The sequence below is a fragment of the Phalacrocorax aristotelis genome, chromosome 6, assembly GCF_949628215.1.
Source record: "Phalacrocorax aristotelis chromosome 6, bGulAri2.1, whole genome shotgun sequence".
NCBI classification, from domain to species: domain Eukaryota; kingdom Metazoa; phylum Chordata; class Aves; order Suliformes; family Phalacrocoracidae; genus Phalacrocorax; species Phalacrocorax aristotelis.
This window is the reverse complement of record NC_134281.1, coordinates 36,531,881-36,559,100: the sequence shown is the minus strand read 5'-3', so window position 1 is coordinate 36,559,100 and position 27,220 is coordinate 36,531,881. Positions and strand designations below refer to the sequence as shown.

Genomic DNA, 27,220 nt, shown 5'->3' with positions numbered 1-27,220 from the left:
CAAAACATGTAATCTCTCAGTACTACATTCTTCTTCTATCAGTTGGAATCCCTGATGCCAGACAATTATTTCTTCTTCAAGATATTATAGTGGTGTTATTCAGCACCCTGAGAAGGGTGTGTTGGTGAGGGAGAAAGAGAAACGCTGAGAGCCCAGAGGGTAGACTACTCTAGAACATTCACTGATATTTTTTCTGTGTACCTCTCTATCTTCCTCAACTCTTCCAGTGCAACAGGGCTGGTCTCAAAAAGGAATACTCCGTTCCAGAAGGCTATGAATTACCTGCACTTTGTTCATGTGTACACCATCTACTGACGTGATCACTTTGTAAAGAATTTAGGGCTCCATTCTAAACCTCCTGACAAACTCTGAAAAGAATTCAGAGCATCTTTCTGTACCACTAGAATGCCTGTTCTGACAAAGGTAGGGTCAGCTGGCCTCTGCAGATGTTATGCAACATAGGAGCTTCCTAGGGGAGAGCCAAATAAAAGTCCATTGCATTTGGAAAAATTTCAAATATTATTTCACAGAAATACAATAATGTACATTTGATTTGCCGTTTTCAAAAGCATTAACAGACTATTATGTACAGAGGACTGGAAGATAAAAAGAACACAGGGTCCAGCAGTAATTTAATATAATTGCTGCTGTTAGACAATTGAGACAAGGAAGGGGGGAGGGAGAAGAGGTGGGGAGTGAGGGAGAAAGAACAGAGAATAAGAATAACCCATCCAAACCTATGACCAGCTATTCTTCAGGGCTTATGATACATAGAAACACTGCTCTTTTCCAGACTATAGTTTGTCCTTCACTGCCCTGTTTGGACATAATCTCTGAGTGTATGGTGAGAGCTGAATACCATAAATAATTATGTAAAATAATAATATATAACTACATATTATACTAAGGCCAAAGTTTTCCACATTGAATACCTAAATCTAAAAACTTGCCTCACTGTTAGGGTTCCAACTCTGAACATTTTGTACCTAAGTACATTAATATATTCTCCCTAGCATCTGATGAAGCTACCACTGTCATACATATGTTGTAGCCTGAAGCTACAAACACCCAGAGGTTCAAAACATTTCACATGGAAATACATAAACCTCAGGCATATACATCTCCTTTTCACCTCCCTGATGGATTTCATTACCCTCAAATTCTTTGCTGTCAGCACAATTCTCTAATTGCTTTGTTATGACTGCATTGTTCTCTTACAGCTTTCCTTATCTCAACAGTGCCACTTGCTTCAGAAATACCCTGTTTCATTAAGCTGTTCAGCTTAGGTATATGGCAGTTAAAAAAAAGACTTACAATGCAAATACAAAACATGGCTGCTAACTAAAGAAATACCAGAGACATTTAAAAACCCAAACAAAAATACCAAAGAAAGCCCCACCAACAGCTCTGAAAACATTGTCTGGAAAACAAATATATTTTTTTTTAAATGTATTTACAAAAATTTTAACTACAGATTAGTTCATTGAAGTGGAAACTTCTGGCTGAAACCGATATAGACCACTAAAAATAAAACACTGAGAAAAGACCTTCTGGAACAGCAAACCAGAAAGAAAGCAATTGTAGAACAGTCGTGTAGTTGACAGTCATCTGGGGAAGGGGAAAATCAAAGTCAAATCTCTGCTCTAAATCTGTCAAAGGAAGCAACTCTCTTGCCCTTACCTCTCCCAGGAAATGTGCAGTTGTATCTCAGATGTAACAAAATGCAATTACCTTATGCAATTATTCAAAACCCCCCCCCTTCCTTCAGGCTGCATACAGAGAGCTTGGTAGACAGGGAAACCATCTTAGCATCAACATCTTACCCTTCAGTTTCTAGGGAGTGACAGTAATTGAAAATGTAGTGTGAGTTAGGGTTAAGTAAGTGAGCCTCATCACTGCTTGGTATATTGTATATATTGACTTCCTGACAAAGGTAAAAAGGTCATAGCAAGAGTAGTTTTTGTTGTGTTGCACTTTTTTTTTTTTAATGAAATAGTCATACATAGTTTAAGATATGGTTTTACCCATGATAAGTGTCCATTACAATGAGTTATCAGTGGCTATCATCATGTTTAGTTTGTAACATTATGGAGTATTTTTTTAAATTTCTACTTTTTAAATATGAATGATTAAATATATAATGAGATTCTGTTCTTTCACTTTGATAAAACTTAATTATTTCTGGTTTTGGTAGGCCTTTAGAATAAGAAAGAGTTTTCCAGTGCTGAACAGCCACACTAAATATTTTGAAGTATGTGATCAGAGGTTAGTGTTAGTCTTTTAAAGACAACAGTCAGTCAGGATTATAGCACAGTCAAGATCACAGCACTAAAGGCAATATTTCAACTCACATGTTAACATATAATTCACAATAAATATTGAAAAATCCTACTAGAATTAAATACCATCAGTTCTAAAACATTTTGAAAGAAAAATATTCCCTACATGATACTACTTTGGGCCTCAAGTCTAAAACAAGTAAACTTCAAGAGATTTATTTTGAAATGTGATTTATATGATACTGAATACCTAATGAGTAATTTAGAAATTCAGTTTACATTTAATCTATAACTTGTGGAATTTTGACTAAGTAATTCAATTAGGCATACGTTATTTAAGGGACACTCATGACCATTTAAGAGAACTAAACCTGAGTTTACTGTTCTGGTCCCTAAAAGATTTCATCCTCCCTTATCCTCCATGAATTTCTCAATTGCATATCTTTTGTCTCCTCTCACGTTACAGTAGCTTATACACTCAGCTACTGTAACGCAGTAGCTTGTTTCTCTTTGAGAAAGAGAAATTATCTACAGATATGTATTTTTTATTTAAATATCATTTATAGTAATGGCTAAGAATTGTCTTGAAAAACTGAAGTCAGCAGATGAAATAAAGTCCCTATTTGTACATAGTTCTCTTTCACATGACATAAACAGGAATGAAGCAGTAGTACCAAGCATCTGAATATTGTAAATTCTGAAGAAAATTGAGTTAGTTCACAAGTTGCAGACTGACAGTAAGGCTGATAAGTAAAGGGACAGACTATATAACAAACTGAAGCCAGAAATAATGTCAAGTTCCCAATTCAGTGACATTCATGACATTAGGATCAGAAACATAAAGGCCATATTGACTGATTAGAAGGTTTGCTTGGTTTAAGTGTATTTAAGAATAATTACAACATATTTTTCCACATATTTCTACTAATCACATACCTCTGAGATGATTATTTAAACACCTTTATGACTGCCCTACAGGTCCTCAGTGTGCTTACTTGGCATAATGTGTTCTTTTGACTTTTGCATTGTGTTTGTAAAGACAGCAACAAAAGAATAAAAACACATAAATTCCAAATAGCATCTGACTCTAGTTTGTTTTCCATTACACAAATTGTTTTATAATGCCTGCAAGATGCATTTCACTGTGGAAATCTATACTGTTTAAGCACTCAGCAGGATCATTACATGCTGCCACTCCATTCTAGCTATAAAAGCTTGTGGGGTTTTTTAGTAGCTTTGACTGTCTGTATCCTTCAGCAATAGAAAGGTTACAATTATAACTCTTAAAGTATTCGTCAAAATCATTGAAGTCTAAAACATGAAACTGTTGTGAAACATAATTCAAGACAGCATTATGTCTCCTCATTTTTATGTGTAATATATATATTTATTATTTTATTTTTTCAAATGTCTTTTTTTTTTTTTCCAATTAGAAAAGCCCCTGAACAGTATCAATTAATGATTAATGTAAGAAGTCTGGAAATATTTCAATGAGGGTTTTAAGCGAACTTATTTCTCAAACAGTTTATTTTTCTCTTTTTTTTAATTAGCCAAGTTAAATTAAGTTTAATATAACCATTTTTTAATGCATAGCTTCTAAAATTCTTCAATTATATGCATACAACCAGCATTAAAATAAAATTAATGTCCATTAATAATGAACTAGTATCAGCAAATAATCTTTTTTTTAGATTGGTTAAATCTTACCAAAAATTTTCCTCATGTTTTTCCTGTGAGTTAAATGGTAACAATAAACACTGTTTTGAATTCCTCTTACAACTAAGACCATTTTAGTGAAAATTCTTTATTCATGTATTCATGGAACCAAGAAAGATAGATTCCACTTTTCCTGCCATGTATTTTCTAGCTAGAATTTCTACACTCTGTTTTGAAGTCATATTAAATAATTCATTGGATGAATTTTAATTCAGATCATAAGTTTTCTCACAATAGACATATGCCTTTAAGTTAAAGTCAGCACTCTGTGTGTTTGCATGCACATGTGTGTACAGAAGAGCAGGACTTCCCCTATACTTGTGTCTCAAATTAATCCGGGTAAAGATGCATTACTGGTTCTTATGATCTCCCCAGTAATATGATTTTCTGCAGGGAAAAAACAGAACAGATCAGAACATGTGCAGGGGACAGCATATAAGGAGATGCTTCTCCAGAAAAACAATAGTAGTACATTATTTCCCAGTGGCAAGAACTAGCTGGTGCTTTCCACCCCAGTGAGTTCATCTTTGTCAAGTTGAACTCTACTCCTGAGGACCAAAATGAAAGTTATTCATGAGTAATTTCTGTTGTCCACTATTGAAAAGTTACTGGAATTTCAACTGCGCATCTCATCTTCTCAGACCATACCCAGCAAGGTACCATCTCTGATGCTACCTTGGTACTCAGAGAAATATAACCTAGGGAAAGCTACATAAATCTACCAAACCAATCATGAAGGAGGTGGCAGAGATGGCTTCTTATCCCTGGACGCAAAATCTTTGAACATAACAGCAAAGAACGTACAAAAAATGCACAGCTGGTTTCTTCCATGTAACTCACTGGATATTGTTCTGAATACACTGATAGCTGTCTTCCGTGGGTGATTGCAGACACTTAATATTTCACAAATCAAACAAAACCCATAAGAAAGATAATTTCGTGACAATGCATAAGAATAACCTTCCATTAATATGTTTTGTTTTTCAAAATACTTGAGCATAATCCATGTTCTGGAAAAGACTTGTGTATGTTATTCTGTTATTTTGTCCACTGGTATAATCATATTAATGGATTAATGTATCTTAATAACTAAAAATACAAGTATATATTTAAGTCTTGTGAAAAAGCACGTTAAATTCCCAGAAAAAATTTACACCTCAAAAGATAAGAAATTTAATAATTTATAGGAAAATGAACTTTGAAGTGCTGTCTACACTATAGCTCTGTTCGCATTCAGCAATAATCAAGAAGACACACTGCCAACTCTACAGAAAAGTATTTGCAAAGGGATTAAACTCTGTTTCATGGATTTTTTTCCAGCTTTGTTACAAGATCACAAAACCGTGATAGAGATTATAACAATAAACAATCCCAGAGCATTTATATTTTAGGGTGAAGAACATTATATATAATCTTTTTTCTGGAAAATATTAATTAAAAGGGCTTATTTAGTCCTTAAAAAGACAAGCAAATCTGCTACATTAACCTATAAAACATACCATATGCATTTTGCATAGACTTAGAGAGAGCCAAAAAATACAGAAAACGTGGAGGATACAAAAATGACTTTCCAAAACTAAATAAAATAATGAAGAAAACTTAATTGCATCTCATACACATCATACAGAGGAATATTCCCCCATGCAACCATGTATTACCTTGGTGTATACTTTACAAACTTGTCTCACCTTTCACACTTTATTAAAAATATACAAATAAACAATTCAGATTAGGTTTTCCCTCTCAGTAAAGATTAATTACTCTTGCCAGATCCAATCAAATATTTAATTTGCGATGACTAAGAAAACAGAAGGAAGCTTCATTCCCTAAACAGAATGTGTAAAAAGCTTCTTGCTGTCATTGAGTAATGCCCTGTTAAAGAAAAATATCACACAACTATCAAGAAAATACCTTTAAATGCAAAATTTTATGTAAACATTTATCTTCAACAGTCAGAAGTCCCTACACCATGTCTAAATAGTACAGACTTATTTACTTTGAGCTCTCCCAAACTCCTTTTGTGACCTTGATAATGCTATCTGTGTAAGCTTTGATGTTACGAAAATTCCTTTTTATATGAAACAAATATCATTTTCCTAAACTAACAGAAAGCTGTTACTAATTAGTAATAATAAATCTTATCTTTAAGATTTATTTATTTAAATCTTGCAACCCATATTGTCATACCGGCACAAACTGCAGTGTCTTCAGAACCACAGGATACTACAAAAAGGCTGAGAACTGAAGCCAATCGGTACAAAGAAACATAAATTTGTTTCTCAAATTTTGTTCACATCAACATTCACGTGTTTGAACATAACATTGGTACGTATGACACAGAATAAGTCACATTAAAGATTAGTGGTAATTAGGAGGATTGGGATAGAGATCACTTAGGCAAACTGGATCCCCACAGATCCATGGGCCCCAAAGGGAGGCACCCACGAGTGCTGAGGGAGCTGGCAGACGCTGTTGCTAAGCCACTCACCAACATCTCTGAAAGGTCATGGAGGACAGGAGAGGTGCCCGAGGACTGGAGGGTAGCCAATGTCACTCCAGTCTTCAAAAAGGGCAAGAAAGAGGACCCAGGAAACTATAGGCCAGTCAGCCTCACCTCCATCCCCAGAAAGGTGATGGAGCAGTTCATTCTGGAGGTCATCTCCAGGCACGTAGAGGACAAGAAGGTTATCAGAAGTAGTCAACATGGGTTCACCAAGGGGAGATCATGCTTGACCAACCTGATAGCCTTCCACGATGGTGTGACTGGCTGGGAAGATGAGAGGAGAGCAGTGGATGTGGTTTCCCTCAACTTCAGCAAGGCTTTCGACACTGTCTCCCATAACATCCTCATAGGTGAGCTTAGGAAGTGTGGGTTTGATGAGTGGTCCGTGACGTGGACAGAGAACTGGCTCAACGGCAGAGCTCAGAAGGTTGTGATCAATGGAGCAGGGTCTTGTTGGAGGCCTGTCACTAGCAGCGTTCCCCAGGGGTCTATACTGGGTCCAGCCCTGTTCCACATATTCATCATTGACCTGGATGAAGGGACAGACTGTACCCTCAGGAAGTTTGCTGATGATACCAAGCCGGAAGGAGTGGCTGATATGCCAGAAGGCTGTGCTGCCATCTAATGAGACCTGGAGAGGCTGGAGAGCTGGGCCGAGGGGAACCTCATGGAATTCAACAAGAGCAAGTGTAAGGTCCTGCACCTGGGGAGGAACAACCCCATGCACCAGTACAGGCTGGGGGCTGACCTGATGGAAAGGTCAATTCCTTTGAGTTGACCTCACCTCCACTGGGAGGGACCTGGGAGTGCTGGGGGACAGCTAGTTGCCCATGAGCCAGGAATGTTGGCTCTTGTGACCAAGAAGGCCAACGGTATCCTGGGGTGCATTCAAAGGAGTGTGGTCAGCTGGTCAAGGGAGGTTATCCTCTCCCTCTGTTCTACCCTAGTGAGGCCACCTCTGGAGTACTGCATCCAGTTCTGGGCTCCCCAGTTCAAGAAAGACAGGGAGCTACTGGAGAGAGTCCAGCGGAGAGCTACAAAGATGATCAGGGGACCGGAGCATCTCTCTAATGAGGAAAGGCTGAGAGACCTGCCTTTGTTCATCCTGGAGAAGAGCGAAGGGGGATTTTCTCAATGCTTATAAATATCTGAAGGGTGGGTGTCAAGAGGATGTGACTGGACCTTTTTAGTGGTGTCTAACAACAGGACAAGGAGCAATGGGCACAAGTTGGAACACAGGAAGTTTCACCAGAGTATGAGAAAAAACTTCTTTCCTTTGAGGGTGACAGAGCAGTGGCACAGGCTGCCCAGGGAGGTTGTGGAGTCTCCTTCCCTGGAGACATTCAAAACCCACCTGGATGCGTTCCTGTGCCCCCTGCTCTAGGTGTACCTGTTGAAGCAGGGGGGGTGGACAAGGTGATCTCTGGAGGTGCTTTCCAACTCCTACCATTCTGTGATTCTGTGAGTTGCACATTAGAGAATATAAGTGATTCATCTGCATTCAGTTCTTTACATGCTCCACAGACTAGTATTATAAAGAACTATCAGCATATGTGTTAACAGAAGGTGCTTTTACTGTAACCTGTAAATAATACTTATCCAAGGAAAACTCTTCAGATTTGCCAAAATGCAGACAGATACAACTGTCTCCTGAATACTGAACATTGAACACTGAATACTGACCTCTGAATACTGAGTATTTTAATTGAATGATGCTAATCAAATAATCTAATTCTACTGACTAATAATAAGTATTATTTATTCAAAGTTTCTTCTTCATACTATAGCTCTTCATAACTGGAAAATTTTACCATTTCTAAAGGGTTTATCATTGCCAAAGTATTTCTGAAGACAGCTTGCATGCATCCCCCAAGTCTGCAGCACAGCCATTAGACTGTATCTTCAAAAGTATATTAGTGCTGTCATTTAACTATACGGTTTTGTCTCTGCTGGCACTTACAGTTTTCCTATGAAAACTATTGAAACACACATTGTTACCTAAGGGATTAGCTCTTTGCTTGCTAAAGCAGAATTTTCAGGAAGAAACAAGTTTTATACAAACATTTTTATAAAAGATTAATCAGCGTGGAAGTTTCTCTATACGTGTATATTGTCACAAGACTGTAACCAATGCATGAAATACATCCAACATTCCTCTAGCTTTTTTCAGAAATCAGATAAGACTTAAAATATATATTCAGATGAATAGAAAATACATTTCAGAAATTTACCAACTCTTTAGATAGTTAATTCTGTAGTACTATATTCTATCCTTTTAATAGCCAGTAAACAAATAAAAATCTGTTTGCATTTAGCACAGTGAAAGGAAGTGTTCTTCTTCTCACAGTGTTATTCTATATGACATACAAAGTAAATAAAAAAGGGGTAACAATACCACATCAAATTAATTCATGGGCACATTATTCAGTATTGTTTTATAAAGTCAGGCTTGAGGATGATTAGTACACCAAAACCGGGCTTACTCATAGATGGATCCTGAAAACACATAAATGACATGAACTAGTTTAGTAAACTGAATCCACTGTAATTTAAAGGAAAATAATTTTAAAAAGAAAAACAAAAATGTCACTCAAAATGGTCTACCACTTATCTGGCTAACTGCTGAGAGACAGTACCTTGAAGCATTTACTTCAGTAATTTGATGGTGCTTTGACTGTGAAATATATATAGATATAGAAGAAAGTTATACACCTATGTATCTTTTATTAGATTTCTTTATCCCTAAATTTATTTGGACTAACAAATTAAGCATATCAACTTTGTAATATGTCCATTTAATGACTACATAATTTACCACAAACCTTTTTTCCTGTCCCACTGCATGATAGGATTAGTAAGAAAATTAAATTAATGAGACCACAGACACCACAGGTCCTTCAGATATAGTGAAAGGATAAAGTTACAAAACTCAGAAAAAAAAATCCATTATTCTTTTTTTACTACAATGGAGTCTTTAGAGAAATGTTTTTTGTTGCCCAAAGCTATATTTTTCCTTGCCTCAGGGATTTTCTAAACTATTGATAACTATTTTCATTCCTACTATTTAGGAATTCCTAATATTCCTAACCTAACATTAGAAATGAAACTGCATTCCTGGCTTTGAAACATTATTCTTATGATCATATACTTAAAGCAAGTCAAGCATAAATTATTTGGTGATATTCCACATAGTGATCTCAGTTCTGACTCTTGAAAGCTTACTACTGAATCTCTCTCATTCCCTGGAAATGGGAGTGAAAGGCCCCAGAGTATCCAATATCTAGGCCAGATAGGCATATACATAGTTATAATCATCTCCCAGTAAGAAAACCAGAAAAAGGTAGCCTCATTGCTTAGTGGCATAAATTGCCATTAATTGAGTTAACAATAGTAATATGACCTGATTTTTATTGTAAAAATTCTAGCTGTGGTTGAATTGCAGGTCAAAAACAAAGATTAAAAAAAAAAAAAAGAACGTTTAAAGGCACATAACCAACTTTTACAAATATGGTTTCAGAGGCAGAGATTTTATGAAGCAAAAGGTATGTCACAGTAATGGCACGTTTTTCTCATTTTTAGAAGAACATGTAACTCAGTTGTGATGTAAACCCAAAAGTCTATATTAAAATACTTCCTGCACATATTAAGTTAGTTCTGTCATATCTGGGTGGTTGGTTTTCTTTTCAGTCAGAAGGCTGACTCTGACAACTAGATAGACAAGGGGAAGTTTTCTTCTTTCCCTCTAGTTCAGGCTATTCAGTGACAGTGATTTCCATCAAAATGCAGAATGCTAAGTGCATAATTCTTTGCAGATGCATCAGCATAATAAGACAGGTCCAAAGTGCAGTAAATGCTCTAAAGTTTTTCAGCATCACCTAAATGACCTGGATCTTATGCTTTCACAATGGAATCAGATCATTTTAATGGTCAAAGCATTTTCTGTAGGCATAGGAACATGTAGCAGACTTCCGCTGGAAACCTTTTAAAGCTTAGCTTCTCTTTTATTTTTAATATCTGTGTATTGTTGTAAAGCTCAAGTTTAATTCTGGTAATATCTTTAACATGTTGTTTTGCATATTTTAGTAGGAGAACAAATGAAGTGCAGAATTTTAGTATTGGGATGCTATACTTATGAAATTAGATATTTCTGCAGCATTCTGTTTGGTAATAGAGAATACTCACTTGTATATCCAGTCAATTTAATAATGTCAAAAAGTATATATATATATTCAAAAACTCAAAAGGAGGAAAGAGGCACATGAAGGAAATGTGACTTGTTAATGCCACTTCAGAAGAGCGTATGAAATGATGCAGACTACCAGAAGTAAAATCAGTTTTTTGAAAAGAATGAAATGACATGTTACAAAAAAAAAACAAGCTATATGTTGCATAGTACAAGATGATCCAGGCATGTAATATCAGAACTCATAATAGTAATAAAACAAATTCTATCTTCAACCTTATTACTCCAATTCAAAGGAACTTTGAAACATTCAAAACAGTAGACACTGTATGGGTAAAAGAAAAGAAGGATACTTGCACCAAGTGTGGCATATCTGAATTTTTAAAATTTCTTCTAAATTCAGTAAGTGTAGCAATGAAACTTGGATCCCGTTAACTTAAAATGTTGAATACCAGATGTTTCAGACAAATTTGTACAGCCTGTACTAAAACATGATGTCATGTCATCATGCTTGCTGCTCAAACACAGTCCACAGATTTTTGCGTGTCGTGTCCGGCCCGGCCCCCCCAAAAAAAGAAAAACAAATGCTGAACCAAAAACCAAAACACAAAAAAAGCCCAAACAAAGAACCTCACTACTGCATTGGACACACATCTAGAGACGGAAGTGTACTCACAGCACAGACAAAATAGTAGAGATGCTGTGCTGGTAAAGAACTGACTTTGCAGGTACTGAAAAAGAAACAGTCCTAAATACTTGTTAAACAGTTCAAGTAAACTTCTCAGATGGTGCACTCAATAAGTGTAAAACATACTAAATACAGTAGCAGACTATTTGTTAATTAGTTTTCAAGTACTTGACTATTGGGTTAACTTCCCTAGCAGAACAGTTTAAATGCAAGTCATATGGTTGAATTATTCCTTTCTTGCTAGTCCTAGGAATTCCTCCAGAATCCTGAAAAGAGAATACTGTGATAAGAGTGGAGTAGTGTGGAGTCTACAGGATAAAGGCTTTGCTTTGCTTTTGATAAATATAGTAATATTCTTGTATCAATTTAAAAAACAGTATCTGCACAGATTTATTCTAAACAGAAGCAGAAGTATCATACCTAGAAGATTAATGGATTATTTGACTAAAAATATTTCAAATCCATCAAGAAGTGCTGCAAAGGAGATGACATACCAATATGTTGATGGCAAAGAACTAATAATCATAAAAGACTAAAAGATCGAAGAGCCATAGGTTATGGAGTCACTCATCTGATTAAACTAAACGAAGACAGGCAAAAATTACTATCTTTTGAAATCTAGCATTGAGTCATGATTCACAGTAAGTGCAAACTTTTGGAAAATAAAGACTGGATGCATCATTGTACACCTACTTTTCTTCTGGAACAGTACATCCTAAAAGTCAGGACTATTTACAGAATGGGAGACTTGAAGTAGAGCTTTTTGTCATCTTTTTTTTTTTTTTTTTTGCTTCAGGGATCTTTTTAATTAAGCTCATTAGTAAATAAGGCAAACAGTACATGAATTCAAAATTCACAAAGTATTTATAATTGGATTACATAACTTTTATGATTGGATCTTTTCTTTCTAATGCAAATTTGTTTTCCATTTGGGAACAAGTCTGGAGCAGCTAATGATTGCCTCAAACTTATTCATTCTTAAATATTTTCCACTAAATGCTTTTGGAAAAATATTTCCTAAGATACGCTTAAACATTCTATTTCAGACTCAATATAGTAAAGATGATGGAAAAAAAATAACCAATCAACAAAAAAAAATGTATTACACGAAATTCAGGAATAAGTTGATTCTGAATAAACCACATATATGAAATAGGGAAAACTGTTTTGGCACAGAGACTGTGTTTATAAATTTTCTGAGAATTGTGCAGTAAATAGGACAACTAATTCTCTTACCTAATCTTCCTTTTCTTCACCAATTCTTTCACCTTCTATGACAGAACCTTCTTATGTGGTTAACACAAAGGTGAAAATTTGTAGTCTTAGTTTCTCATTCAATGTTGATCTCCCGGTGTCTCTTGTTTAAACTAAAGAGAAGCAAAGTTTCATATAACTCTCTGTAGTTCATTTGTTTGTAAAAGTCTGATAAAGCATTATCAGCTATGCTAGGTACTACCACCAGTAACACATTTCTGAGAGATGTAGTGTAGTCTGGTTAATTCCAGTGGAAACACAGATTAGGCAGCCATTCCCAAGCTATTTCCCAAGAAGGTTATACACAGTTCCTAGACTATTATTTAAGAAATAAGAGTAACCCAGAAACACCTGATTTAAGTTTTGCTCCCCACATGCTGATCACTTGCAGTTGTAGAGTACAAGACTGGAACAAGACTTCCATGTTTCACTTGCAGGGCATTACTTCTAAATAGTATTTAGAAATATTATTCTTTAGATCCTATAAATATCTCTGAGACCTTAAGACAGCACTGTTAATCTGGACCGATTCCATGTGTCACATAAAATGGACAGATTTTCCTCATGTTCGACTTCAGGGTTTCAGAAGAGCTCTGGAAGGCTCAGGTAGCAACATGTTAACACAATAAACCATTACAACAGTGATATGACTGAAGTAACACTAATATTTCAAGTATTATGATAGGAAGCTCTTAGATAACAGATGTCTACACCTAGGTATTATCCCAATATAGATTTTTTGATACATGGTAAAACCAAAATTAGACCATTCTACTAAATCTTAATTGGCACAATTTCACAAAAGTATATCATTCTGTATGAGTGATTTCAGTGCTGTTTTTCAATCATTCTTACTCCTGTTCTGCTTACTGGTACCCAGAGATAGAACTGATGGAGGAAAGTGTAAACATTTTTCTTCTCTGCAGTTTTTCTGTCAATACTCTAATACCAGACCATAAGCAACTACCCAGGAGCGAATACGTTGTCTCCTGCACTGAAACTGACACAGTCTTGTATATGTTCCTATGACTTAATAAAGGTTAAAGTGTAGGACAGCTGGAGAGTAAATTGCAATCTGAGCATAAATCTTATTTAACCAGCTTGAAATTGGAAATAAATTGTTTGTCTTTTTTCCTTTATAGTTAGTTTTTATATCTACTTCAGACCAGTCTTCTACAGCAGTTATCATTATAGGCTATTTCTCACATAAATCAGAGACTGACATGGCAAGCTCGATAAGGATTGTCATAGAAGAGCCATCTCACACATTTTACAAGGTCTAAAGAAGTCTACCTTGATGTTAAATATGACAGAAGGCAAAAAAAACCCACCCCAAAACCCAACAAAAAGCAACAAAACAACAACAACAAAACCCCAAACCAACAGCAAAATACACAATCATCCACATCTGGCAGGAAAGTGCCATCAAATAATTTTCAAAGAACATTCTGATCACAATTGGGTTCATGTCTTTTGTCAGTTATTTTATATCTCCTCCAATCAAGAAAAATTATGCATCTCTTGTTTTTCCTGGACTTTCTTAGCCAAACTGTGACGCTCAAGTATAATGGTTTTGGAAGGGCAACCTTTCTCCTCATCCTTGGGATATTAGAATCCAACCTTGTATATTTGACAGTTTGGGTTTAAACCAAAAGTTAATATTATGTATTTCAGTCAACTTTTCATGTGAAAAATGGGCAATTTTATTGCTACTCAATAGTTTTCCCCCATTTTCAAGTGATGATACTGCAAGAAAGACCCACAAACCACCAGTTTGTCCACTGACAGTACAGTGATAGGAATGCAGAGGCAACCAATCTAAACACCAGAATGTCCTTGTTTCCTACATAAGACATCAGGTACTATTTACTTGTCCGAGCATTTTTAGTGTTCCCAAGTGGAAGATAAGTAGCACATGCTACTCGTCAAAAGCTGCTAAACTTAATTTTCATATTTAGCATGCTTCTTTTAGAATGAAAATTGTGATGGATTTTTACAATAGACAATACAGCATAAAATACACAAGGAGAATCTGAGAAAGATTTGTTCAGCCTTAAGAAAAGTCTGCTAAGGGTGAGATCCTAAGGTCTTCCACAGTTATTGGAAGATAGAGAAGAGATGGAGCCAGACTTCTTAGCAGTGCAGAGTGAAGGAGAAGAAATAATGGAAATAGGTCACACCGTGGGGCCAGCTTGATTTGAGGAAGAAAAAAAATTGTTAGCATGTGTGTGGTCCACAATGGAACAGGTTGATCAGAGGCTGTTGATTATCCATGCTTGGAGATATTAAAAACTTGAATAGTCAAGGTCCTGAGCAATCTGCTCTAACTAATTCAAATTAACCTTAATAATTTAAATAATGTGAGAGGAGGCTAGTAAACAGAAGAACATTATTTACCTAGACAATAGCCATAGATAGGCTAAAGGAGCAATTCACCATATAAAACATAAATACTACTGACCAAATAATTATTTTTACACAGTGAAAGAAGTGGAAATTTTAAATAGTCAAACGCAGTTTAAGATAAAGAAAATGTTTTCTTCTACAAAGGTTAAACCAGCAGCTGTTGATATCCTCAACAACAATTCCACAAGATTTTAGAAAAGAAAGATAATATTTCCACAGACTTCTAATATTTATCTATAAATATCTTATATACTATATAATCACTGTATACGTCAGGACACACCCTACAAGGGATTTTAGTGGTATTATTCTTTGAAGGGTAAAGCTATTCTTTGCAAGAGCAGAATAAGTTTCTCTCATACTTCATGTAACATACACTGCTTGCAACAGCAATGAAGCAGAAGCCTAGGAATTAAACTGAACTGACACATTCACACAGCTGGTCTACTCTCCTTCTGGCCCACTTTAAAATGTGAAAGAAAATGATTGATTTATAACCATGTTCTCACTATGTCCTGAAGACAGTAATTTGTCCTCTTAGAAAGTGGCAGAAAAAACCCCATACATTTTAAAAAGTAAATATGTCAACTAAATATAATGTTTACTTGGGTAATTTTCAAAAATACATTTAATAGCTGACCTTCCTGCAACTTCTGATTTCAATAGCTACATTTGGCACAAAATTTATTCTAAGGATTTTCCTTTTATTGCTGGTTTACCCAAGTTAGGGTTGGAGATGCTATTATATTTATTACAATTTTTCAATTTTTCCACACACTACCCCAAACATATGGAAATACCTTCTCCAGAAAATGATACATGAAACTTAAAAAAGTTTAAAAGAGGATCCAATAATTGAATTTGCCAATTTCCATTTAAATCAAAACATTAACTTCATTACTTAGTGTACACAAACAAAACAACGCACTTGATGAACACTGTAGCGGACACATGAATAAAGTGAAGATCTGGAACTGAAATTAGCCACCATTTTTTAATTAGATCTAGACATAGCTAGGGCAGGTGGAGTAACAACTGCATCTTCACAAGGTCCAAATCAGTGCAGTCTTCAGGTTCTAGCTTATGTGGTATTAAGAAACATTTTGACAATTAAACAGCAGCAGCAGGTACTTTTATGCATGCAATTTTATAAAGAAATTATTATAAAGGCAATTTTATAGGTCAACATTTGCCATATATTACAAGGTGATTTAAATCTAAAAATTAGACTTTTTTCTCAAGATGTTATTGAAATTACCAAGGTTTTTTTTTTGTTTTTCAAACGATGAGAAAACTGACCAAAAGAGTAGTGCAAAAGTACCAATGCTAAAAGAATTTTTAAAAAGACTGTTCTTACAGGTGGGAAAAACTGAAATGCAGATGTTCAGTATGCATGCAAATTGATGTATTCCTAATTAGGAGTGCCACACACAAACTCTCAGATAAGTAACAGACAACTCTGCGTTTACTTGTTATCAGATACAGCGGCCTTCTGGTAGAAATAACCATTAGAACTGTAGTTCTTTAGTCCAGAGCTGGTCACCAAAGAACCACAAAGATTATGTAAGTATCTGCTAAGTAGTTTTACCATAGTAGTAACATACACATTCAAGAATTTTGCCGCATATGGTTAATTGATGTAACTAATTTTTCACAAAAATTTGTCTCCCATTAGCCCCAGGAATGTTATTTTAAATTGCATACAAGTTCCTCTATTTAAAGCTAATTATTTATACTAAGCCAAATCAACCTTTTCCATTTTATTATTTCACTTCTTCAGTGCAAAGCATTAGAGGAATTTTAATCCATCAATTTAGAGTACTCTACCTTCAATTTTTCCCACAGTACATCTATTTTGTGTGCTGAATGAGGCAGGGGCTTGCTAAGGAGTGAAGAATGAAATGCAGCTAAAGCTTGCATTAAGGGGGCACAGTAAATTAACATTAATTTATATCTGGTGTTTCTCAATTTTGACCCTGAATATTATGTGTAATTTGAGGATGGAAGGAGGAAGGGTGAAAGTAAAAGCTGTAATAAGCATTTTATCGAGAGCAGCAGAGTTTGAAGCATGTAACGTCAAAAACATTTGCTGCTTCTTGACCATCCACAGTAGCAAGAAGAAAGGAACAAAAGGGATATTTTAGCAGTCTGGCCTTATGTTAATGAACAGTAAGGATAGCATTTCCTCTCTCCTTTCTGGCACTTGACGTTCAAGGATCTGCTGCCTCTTGCCACTACATGACATGTGCATATTCAGTTCCTTTCTAGATTTTTTGGGGGGCAACAGGTGTGTAAACAGTGTTGTAAAAAGAAAGAGCAAGTTTTCAAAGCCTGTCCCAAAAAAATCCAAGTACAATTTCTGCAGACCAAAGGGGAGGAATGGAGGGAAAGAAGGCAACAGAAACAGAAGTCAGTGCTGAAGCTACTGTAAACTATGACATCAAGCAGTCTCAAAAATGGTCTGTTATCTAGCACTGAAATAAATTTCAGTACCTCTCAAGCCAAAGTCTATTTAGCATTCCAACTGATAGCTACTGGTAAATAGCAATCTGGATTTCTAAAAGTTAATTCATAAAGAACAAGTACAATGGACATTAAAGAAATGGAAAAATGACACAAAACTCTGTACAGACAGCTCTCTTAAAATAATCACTCACAAACTGAAGAGGATTTTACAAGAATATCAGACTAAATTACATGTTAATCCAGCTCACCACACACTGACAACAAGTGGAAGATTTTTATAATGTTATGATCAGGTGTTCTTTATTACAAAATTATAGCAGTAGATCTTTTCTCTATCAGTTAGTCCAAGGTAAATCATGTCAGTTAGACATTTATGACTACACAGAAAATAAAACTGGCTGCCTTGAAAAAAAAACAAAACCAAACAAAAAAACAAGCCCCCACATACTTGACTCCCTACTTATTCAGATGTCAGGTTATGCTTGTTGCTTGTCCATTCAAAATAAGTAGCAAATAGATTCTAATTTTAACAAACATATAATATTCCTGCAGCTCACCAAGATCATTATCATACTAGTTAATTATTTTTTTTGTAAATATTAATTCCAGGAAATCCCTTAACCCAAAAATGATCAGTGATTTAGATAACTCATAAGGTTTATTTATTTGGAGACCTCTGAATGTTAAGAGAATAGATCAAAGCATTTAAATAATCAGGTTGCTTGACAAACTACTTCTGACAGCCCCATTTATAGTGTGTTCATCTTCAACTACTGGGTTTGTATGAACATGTAAAATCAGATCAGAAAAGTATTGGCTAAAGGAATAACAACGAAAAATACGGGATGATATTTCCATCCTCCCCTCCATCCCATTTAGTCACAGTTTAACAGAAGCTCCTAGCAGTTAAAATGTATACTCTCAGGACCAGAATTTTTGTCTTTAAATACAGGACTTTGCAAGAACTTTGTGCACAGTTTTCCTTGCTATGAAAACTACAATAAAATATATACATTAAAAAATAATTTTGCCCTAAATACCTTATTCAAATCCTTGAAATATTTCATTTCACTCAAGGTAAAAGCAAAAAGAAAATGACAGACTTCAAAAAGCAATGCCTTTATAAACACAAAAAGTAATGTCCGAGAGAAGTGTACTTCCTTTTGTTTGAAGGATTACAGAAGGAAATTCCAAGCACTTTGGGTTTTTTGTTTGTTTTCGTGTTCTGAAACCTTTTTTTAGGCCCAAATATTTGGATTTTTACAAATACTGAAACTTTTAAAGTGCTGGTTTTAATATTACAAACCAGAAATATGAACAAATCAGTGTGCAAAAATCTACAGACTTAAGATTTAAAATTCAAAAATATTTGAGTCCACTGTTCATTCCCATTTATCTGTCTTATGATCTGTCTAAATATATGGCTTAAGCTAATTATAATTAACTAGTAGAAAATATTGTAGATATTTATTTCATATGATACTACAATCTCAGATGGAGTTATTTATGCTTTGTTCTTAGTCATAGCTAGGTAACACAACCTGTTCAAGCACTGTACGTTCAGACTTTAGGAAAGGTTACTTGAATCCCTCAAAGTTTTAAAATAGATTGTATCAGTCTAATATAATCTACTCTTATTTTGACAAACATTTCTGAAAACACTTGTTTTTTGCATTTTACAGCAGTTTTTGTAATTTTGCAGAACAACAAAGATAGTAGCTGGAACCTTAGAAAACAAAGTCATTTGAAAATACAGAGAATTTTAGCGTAGATTCCCTCTCCATGTTTGTATTATCTATACTAACAATAATCACTGAATTTCATATAGAAGCATATTATACTTTTTTTTAAACATAAGATTTCCATCCTTTGTCTTACTTCATCCTCCTTTCTAGCTGAAGCCTACTCTTAGGGTTTCGATATATAGCTTTGATTGGAAAGGGAACAAAGATACTGGGAAATATACTTAAGTTCATGTCTTAAGTGTCCCTTTGAAATAATACAAGGCTGTAGAGATGTCTTTACAGTATCGGATTAGAAGGAGAGACCAGACCAATATATTTTAAATGAAATTTATTCTCTTTGCAACTTTTATTCTCTTGCATACAAAATAATAATATAAAAAATCTGCATTTGCTTATACACAATGTCCTGAACACAGAAACAACTGAAATTGTATATGCTAAGAACAGCCAAAAAAAAAAGATATTCATAAGAGTTTGAATGACTCTCATTCTGACCCTATGAAGTCTTCTTTCATATTTTTTCCCAATATGAATTCAGAAGTGAAAAAGAATTCACAGAATAAAAATGCTTTGGCATTTAGATGGCTATCTGCATATAAATTAATATGTTAATTACACTCTCATGAGCTGCATATAATGAGATTTGCAGAGAACACTTAATGTTAGGCTTGAGTAGTGACTGTGTCCTATTACATAAAGTTCTTTTTTAAATTGGTCATTTACATAAACTTGCAAATCATTAAAAAGTTCAATTTAATTTTATGCTCATTTTTCTTTTCAAAGAGAGGGTTTCTTGGACATATTACAACCTAAGCAGTAACAATTGCCAGGTTTGATAATACAGATTAAAAGCAAAACCAGATAACAACACAGTCACCAATATATCTTCACTATTAAGAGCACTCCTACTTGATCTGATCTGCTAGGCTGCAGAACTTTTTTATGTTCAGATATACAATATTAGGGTACAAGCTAACTCTACAATTTTGGGTCAAGATTTTCAAAAATGGTAAAATAAAAATTCCTGAAGGAAACAATTTTCAGACGATAAATCTCCTGCACTTCTGAAAAATATTGTCCTTTTAAAATGAGGGAGAAAAAAAATTAAAACTCTGGAGAATCCTAATCTTTATATACAGTACATATGCTATACATTTATTCATGTGACATTCATATTCTACACTATGGCATTCCACAGGAACTAGCAATATAAATTCAGGCCAGTAGAATTAAACACCTAACAGACGTGGCCTTTAAAAACAAGCCCAAAAGCACCTTACAGAAATACTAATAAACCTTGGTGTAACATTGTAAGTCAGGTAACGACAGACTAATAGATAAAGTCAATTTACTAGAGGCAAAAAACCTTCTTTCACCAATCCATATGCTATCAATCTAAAAGAGTCTATAAATTTGAGCGTTCAGTTTCAAGCTTCCGCAAAGAATGGATAAGAACGGCAGTAATATACAGAAATTTTACCTTCTAATTCACTGCCTAAAGTATATACAACAACTGGCTAAGGAAATCCTTTCATGAATCTTGGTAACATCTTTTAGTACATCAGCAACTCAACTATCTAGAACTTGTGGTGGGATTGAAATTTCTGTGTTAAGAACAAGATTCTATGCTGACATAAAATGCTGAAGTCCATAAAACCTCTATAGTTAAAGCAAATTTTAACTAATGAAGAACTGTTTACAATGATAACTTTAAGAAGCCTCTCTTTAATCCATTTGAAAACAATAAAGGTTAATCTGATCTTTGTTTTGCAGGCTGTGTTAAGAAGAGCTTGCCAAATAGATGTTAGAGTTTGAGACATAAAATCTACAAAACATTTGTTCTGTCAAAGCTGATGGAGCTATAACAATTTAGAGTAGCTGTGAGTATTCTTGAACTATAATATGTTTTGTCTGAAAAAGTCACAAAACACAGCAGTATGTTAATTACTCATTTCTATCTATGCAGTAATGTGTAATACTTGCTACTATTAACATTGCAATTTTATCCTGATAAATACAGTATTAAAGTTATTGCAATATTGATCAGTTAAGTACTCAACAATTATAATTAATTTTTTTTCATAGTAATAAAGAAGGCTGAACTTTTGACCTCCTTGTTGCAGGGGGAAAGACAGCTTATTGGATTACTCAAGGACATTTCAGATATATGTTTGAGTTGCTGGTATTTCAACTACAGCTTTGAACCAGATTGTAAAGCAAGCATTAAAGAGAAACTTTTCTTCTCCAAAAAAATAAAAAGAAAAAAAAAAGGTGAAAGTCCCAAATTTTTCTTGGACTCAGTGCTCCCCCCAGATCTGAAAATACAGCACATCACTTTCATGACTAACAGTTTAATATAACATAAAGGTGATTGAATGAATAATAGAATGTGTACACAATGCCGATCTAATAAGCACTGTATCTTCAAAGGTTCAGGTACAACATATATTTACAAGAAATTCTTCTGATGAGCTGGAATACACAAAACCCTCCACAAATGCTTATTTCAAAGCAAAACAACCATAGCGGTTCTAAATATTTACAATCATCAAACACTACTAGCAGCTGAAATCACTTGAAAGTAAATGTGAAAATGTTTCTCTTACAAAAATTAAGTAGAGGTTAGTGTCTCCTTGGATAATAAGTTTATTGTGCATAGGGGAAAAGTTATGAGAGTTTATAAAATAGGCAGAAAAATATACTAACAGCAAGATACTATTTTTATCATTTCATTGGATTTTCTTCAGTGAAAATGTTTTTATACATTTTTGGCCCACTTGCTTGGAAAAGGACAATGCACCAGCAGTGAGATTTCATCCATGAGACAAGTCCAATCTACCCTGCAGTAGAAGGCTTCTTAGTTACACCAGTGAGCTTTGGTTTATGAAAACAAACACCAAGAATAAAATAAATTAATAAGAATTCTCCAAGCTTTTCAGCAGAGCCAAAATTGCACCCACTTGGTATCCTGTAATGCTGACTAACACTGTCTGTATTTCCTCTTCCCCATCTAGTGCCTTGACCCACTCATCAATAGGCTTCCATTCTTTCCCCCCAAAAAATACTGTCCTGAACAAATTATTCAGCAAAATAATTCTAAAACCAGGCAAGATAAATTGTTCTCGTTCTCATTTTGTTCTCTCTCTACCCTGTAGGATGGTGCACTTACTAAGTACAAATAAATGAAAACATAAGCTCTCTGGTCTTGATAAACTGTTTTAGGGATGACATGTTTAAATTTCAGCATGATATTCCATATCTCATTCTACTACCTACAGACACACGCACAAAATATGCTAGCAGCATGCCTGCATGCTTCCATTTTCCCCTGAATGGCTTAGTGAATGTTCTAGTCTATTGCTTCCTTCAGCACATATGTTGCATTGGGATTTCATAAGTTCTCTGACTATTTTTATCAAGGGCACACTTACTTTTCTACTCACACAGCTGCTCTGATCACAAAGATGGAATATAGTACATTTATCTTGATAATTCTTTTAGTATTCACTATAACCTGCAGATGATTAAGAATTCATGTGGTATTCATGTGAATGTCACAGGTACTTCCACATGAGTTCCACTGCAATCCAGCATGTTTAAAACCCAGTTGGCACCATGACCTGAAGTAAATAGGTAATAATATTTGAGAAAGCAAAGAACTCCTTTTGTTGAAACCTCTATTTCAAGACAGTACAGTAAATTGTCACATCACACGAAAAATGGGATACCATACAAATAAGCACACCACATAAATATTCTGGTCAAGAAGCATTAGAATGAAAGACCGGTGTACTTTGAATTTTTCTCCCATGCCTGTGCTCAGAATTCATTCACATGATGAAAGAGGGGTGGGGGGAGACCCATTTGAAACTATTTTTATCACTTAAAATGTCTGAATGGAAGACTGATTTGTAGTCCTTCTTCCATTTGTTAAGGAATGAGAAGGTTATGAAAATACAGCAGTCCATCTGAGTTTCATTAAAATATTTTAAAGACCATTAATAATAAGCCTTAATCCCTTTCAGACTTCAACACTACAACTTCTCTGAAGTCAGGACAACTGTGTTTAAATCACTGCAAAGATCAAAGATATTCAGTCCACATACATACCTGCAGTAATAGAACTGTTGTATTAATTATTCTAAATGTAGTATAAGCTCTAACAGAAATTACCCTTAATGAGAGACTGCTCTGTTTGTAGAGACCACTTACAGTGGCAGCTACAGTATGAACAATTTATTACTATTTGGTTTTGAAACTAAAGCTATTTCTCTGTTCAGTGAATAATAACACAAGTTAGACATCTGGGGCTAGTTCCATCTCAAAATCACTGTGGCTCTGGGGACATAAAAACTTCAAATGTTTTGTGATATGTATATATGTCCCCAAAGAGTTCTCTTTTCTATGATGAAGTACTTGAACTTCTGCCATATAATATTGTTCTAGACAGTATAACACTAACTCTAAATGGTAAATTTATTCTATACATCTTTTTTCACCTGAGGTGGGAAAAGACCAAAATCACCTTACAAATTCTGGGGATTTCTCTTGTACAGTCATCACAGTTGCTTTTAATTTTAACTATCCAATTTAAGAAAATAAAAACAATAGGCAAGCCATGAAAGTATTATTTTATACAAGAGTAACTTCATAAATCAACAAAATCCTGTCCAGAGTAAATTCTTCTATTAGTATATTGTTACTTAGGAGTTTATTTCCTTTCAAATAATGTTTGTATTGTCTCATGCATCAGTCATGCAACTGATATGTACAACTACTAGGATACTTGAGCCGTACATTGGCAAAGGGATTATTTAGTTCAACCATAGGATTTATTTTCATTCCAGCAGAAGAAATATGCACAATGCAAGGGTGATCGGGTGAAATTAAATGCATTACGACACTTGGTGGTGAAATTAGATATTTTAAGATACTTGTTTGCTCTTAAATTCTATTAATGTATCCCCAGATGGTAATCAGTGCTCTTACAAAATCACATTTAATATATTTTTTCTGTTATATTTTTACAGTGAGTTTAAATAGAGCTTATTTAGCTACTTGGGCACTCTACTGTTTCAAGGCAGCTAATTTATATTCAGGTATATATATTTTTTCTTACCCTAAAGTGAGAATATTAGGTTTATAATGCTCCAGTGCACAGAAAGATTCTGATGCCACGAGGATTTTATACTAAACTGCAATATTAATAGGGGTTCATTCATTTCTACAATTACAAATACTAACGAAGAGTACTAAAAGACATATATGTTTTATAACTTAACATACCAATACATTCTGAAAAATATTGCAAGTGCAGGAGCAAAATTAAATATATTTGTTCTATCACCAACACAGAAAAACTCTAGCTGTCTTCCAATCCAGCAATTCCTCAAATAATCTTCAGAAGTTGGAAAGAATTTTGCTAATTACAGACTAAACTAGAACCACTTTAGCATTGAGGAAAATGCCAGGCCAGTAGCGGTATTTTAGCAGTGAAAAGTATTTTTTTTTGTTATATTTTTAAAACTGATAAGACTAATTGATTATGGTATTAAAATAAAAAAAAGTACTAACTTTTGAGATATATTACCTAACAAAGTATTAATGTAAATCTATAATTAACATTTTGATCAAATTACATATGCTGTAGGAATGTCACTTTAGAAATGTTACTTTTCTCTTACCTGCTACCAGCAATCATGGAGTAGCACTGCAGTAATATCCTGACAGCTACTGTCTATAGGATATGCTGCAGTTAAGCAGTTGACATAAATTCCATGTACTCCCAATACAAAATTCATTGAGGAAGAAAAAATACTTCTGGTGCCTCTATCATGAGCCTATCAAGCTGATCTGATATTCCTAAAGCATGATTTCTAACTTTTTATTTCTATAGACTTTCACCTGACTTAGTGGTTGCCTAATGCTTCTAAGGATTCTGAGAGTCATTGCTTGAATTACCCTGTATTCTTCTAGTGATAACCTCTAATGCTCATACCTAAAGACATACAGAAGTAAAGGGTACACCTACTTTCCACCTGGAGCTAGCAGGCACTACAGTTGATGACATTTTAGTTATATTCACTGTGTTATTGACTGAAAAGGAACTTGCAAAATGGCTCCCTAGCAGTATCTGTGAAATCAGACACAGTGCACCTTACACTTTTGCAAACCCCGTGTTTACAGGAGCCCTCCATCTTCCACTTAGGTGTTCTGGTCCCATCGCAAATCCAGGAGATCACTAGTTCTATTGACAATGCCCCACCTAGACATAGATAAATTACTTTTGCTTTATATACAATTTTAGTTTTGTTTCTCTAGAAAGGGCTGGGATGTGGATTCACAGCACCCTGACAGCTGCATGGAAGTTCTCAAGGAAAATTCTTAGTGCCCAGTACCTGCAGTTGGAGCATTCTTCTTAGTGTCCTCCAGGATGTGCTCCAGCATGGCAGCAGCTGTGGCAGCACCTCCCTCAGGAGCATCCCCACTCTGGCACAGTAGTGGTTTTGGCAGCACTTCCCTCAGGAGCGTTCCTGCTCTGGTGACACTTCCCTCAGAAGTGAACCATTCCTTCTGTGTGGAGAGCACCACACTTAATGGCTGCAGTCTCCTTCAGCACAGGGCACCATATACTTATCTGGTAAGTAATTTTGGCACAATTTCTGTTCTTTTTTCTCCCGGTTCTCTCTGCTACAAGGCCAGCTGGAAGCTGTTGCAATGGATATGTAGCAGTTCATGGCCACCCCATCACCAGCCACCTGTGGCAGCCCTGCCAAACACACCCTGAGACCAGACCCTTGAAGGGAACAGTCTAACCAGGACCTTTCCACTGAGTCTAAATCATTGATTCCTAACTCTGAGAAGAGTACAACACAAAAAAAAAATCTCATGACAACACAAAAAATCACAACTGTTGAAAGTAGAGAGGCTTAGAGTAAAATTTCAAGAGAGTTTCTGTCTCTACAGACTCATTTTTAAAGTGCCTGGAAAAATCATCCATGCTATGGGAACAGGCTGATAACTCAGGAAAATTAAAAGGTCACACTGATTCTGAAAATTTACCCTTTAGGCCAAACTATTTTACATCTGTAGAAGACTTACCATATATTCTGAGTAGTCCGCATTTGTAGCAAATTGTGTTTTATTTTGAATAATTGCTTGTTCTCGGCTAAGATAATTGTGGTTCAGCACTAGCAGCATAAAAAGTCATAATCCTTTATCACTTCGGTGCCATCATACTCTTTTGTAATTCATCTTGAAGTGTAATAGGCCCACATACCTTCATATGATTTGTTTCTTCAATTGTTTATACCTGAGTAGAGCACAATGAACAGCTCTGTTTGAGAACTGGAATATTTTCAAGGACCTGACTCAGAAAAGCACTGAACCAAAAGAGACTAGACCCTCAACTATATAAAATGAGCCTGGATTAAGCAATTTCTATACTAAGAGTCTGGTCCATATTTTGCAGCATCTGAGAAAAATTTTAAATAGAATTACTTATACTTTATTATTTATTTATACTTTCTAGCTTAAATTAGCATTTTTATAACCCTTGTACTTCTTCCTCTAGAGTAGACTTTGTAACAGCTACAATGATGAAAATGATGACTTTCAGAATAGGCAAGTAAAATAATTAAGATGTCTGAGGAAAGAGAAAGTTTTTTAGAACTATGGTTTTTTCTCTCCCACAAGGTGTACCTCAATTTTTAACAAACAGGGAAAATGTCACTATGCTGCAAAGCTCAAATCATCTATAGTTTAATTACTGTAATCATTTATTTGGGCAAAGAAAGCTTCTAGATACATTATGTACCAGCATAAATAACCCCACTCAATTTATATGGCATAAATCAGATTGGAATGGAAGTGGTTTGCTGATTTATTAATGAAACGTCATTAACTGGTAAACAGTGAACCAGTCACTGAGGATTGCAATTTCAGCAAACAGATAAAACAGTAACACCAAACAAATGTTAA

General features: G+C 35.0%; 1 long non-coding RNA gene across 2 annotated transcripts in view; it reads right to left on the bottom strand.

The window, feature by feature from the left end:
- Positions 1–27,220, bottom strand: part of LOC142058359 (uncharacterized) — a 160,070-nt gene that overhangs the window by 31,811 nt on the left and 101,039 nt on the right. For both annotated transcript variants that reach the window (XR_012660933.1, XR_012660934.1), the window contains exon 3: positions 12,606–12,736. This is a non-coding gene — a long non-coding RNA (uncharacterized LOC142058359). The remainder of the gene's footprint in view (positions 1–12,605; positions 12,737–27,220) is intronic.